Source organism: Cyprinodon variegatus, unplaced genomic scaffold, assembly GCF_000732505.1.
Source record: "Cyprinodon variegatus isolate N-32 unplaced genomic scaffold, C_variegatus-1.0 Scaffold62, whole genome shotgun sequence".
Classification (NCBI taxonomy): Eukaryota; Metazoa; Chordata; class Actinopteri; order Cyprinodontiformes; family Cyprinodontidae; genus Cyprinodon; species Cyprinodon variegatus.
Window position 1 is genome coordinate 283,756 of NW_015150515.1, and position 1,797 is coordinate 285,552.

Here is a 1,797-nt window from a genome sequence, read left to right on the forward strand (position 1 = left end):
GACACTCCACCACACATCAGAGTGACTAGATTTTACATACATGTTCATGACCCCAGATAAAGAAAAGTCACTAAATTTCATGAAGAAGAAAAAGAACATAACCAGTACTTTGATAAACACAAAAACTGAAATGGGTCAAATTGACCGTTAACATAATATAAGAGTAAACCATTTTTTTTTTTACTCTTACTTGAGTAAATGTGTGGATAATTATTTTTTAATCTTACTTTAGTAGAAATATTATGAAGTGTCTTTTTTTTTTTTTTTTTTTTTCCTGGTGCTACCCACATCTGCCAACGCCCCAGTTTACTTTTTATATCACTAACTTTTTCCCTAAAATTGGCAAACTTACATCTTCTTTGATCTTGACCTAAAAGTGTGCTGAGTTCACCCCGTGTTTTTCAACCCTGGTCCTCAAGGCAAACTACTTTATATACATGGGTGGGTCTAGACAGAGGCCAACTAGGGCCAGTGCCACTGTAGAACAGGTCCTGGCCCCTATTAGGGTCCCTGTCCTTAAAACATACACTGAAAAAAATAATACAACTGCTTTTGGCATTTAATTATTCATAATTAGTTTCTTTGACACAATTGTTTTATTTCCTACCCTGCTAACATGAAACAATTATGTTAAAGTAACTAAATATGATTAAGTAAAAGGCAAAAATAGTTGCATTATTTTTTTTGGTGCACACTACAAAAATTAAAATATAAGTAAGTCTGTTTTTTTTTTCTTAGAATGCATAAATTATCCCTTGATGTGAGTAGGTGGATGAGAGATATTGCAGATGAAATACAATTTTTTACATGTAAAATAAGAGAAAAATCACAATTAGTCTATCTTATTTCAGGTGCATCACATCTCATTTTCTGATTTTAAGGGCAAAACAACTCAACTACTTTTATTTTTTTGTTTGTATTTTCTTAAGATTGAAAAAATCCCTAAATAAATAAAATAAAATAAATAAACTAGTGATCTAGAACCCGGTTTTAACACGCCTGATTTTATTAAATAAAAAAATTTGCAAATATCTGAATCAGGTTTTTTAAAACAGAAAAAAAAGAAACATTCAGGGCAACGTGCCTTTGGGAGCAGGGTTAAAAACATTATTTATTTTTTTTCCAACTTTATTGTTTATAACATTAATTACATGTTTCAGTAGGAATCTCCATTTAGCGTTTTTACAGAAAAAAAAAACGACGAGAAATTCAACTTAACTTTTGCAAGGCAAAGGAAGAAGGTACAATTAAATTAACAGAAAAAAAAATAAAATAAAATAACAGGCATTTATAATAAATCATAGTAAACCAATCTCCAAAAGGATATATACATGACATGTAGAATTCAAAATCAACAATTAACAGAGACATACTTATTTAGGCAGTGCGACAAATCATGTTAACTTGAGTTAAAACACAAGAAATCGTGACATGTCGTTACATAGCTTTTGTATATGTCCATATTTGTCAGCTAACAAGGATAAAGATGAATAGAAGAATTTGAGTTCATTTTTAAAACATATAACTGAAGGTTCTTGATTTTTCCATTTACATACATGTATATGATATTTTCCCATACTCATGACAATATTGATTATGTCCGATAAATCTTTCGCAATAACATTTTTGTATGATAGTATGTGATTTATATTAAATGGTGTTATATTTTCTATTTTGGTAGTCAACCAAATATGCATGTTCTGCCAAAAATTACATGTGACTCTACACGAATAGAAGAGATGCTCCACAGCAGGGGTCTGCAACCTGCGGCTCCAGAGCCACATATGGCTCTTTGGA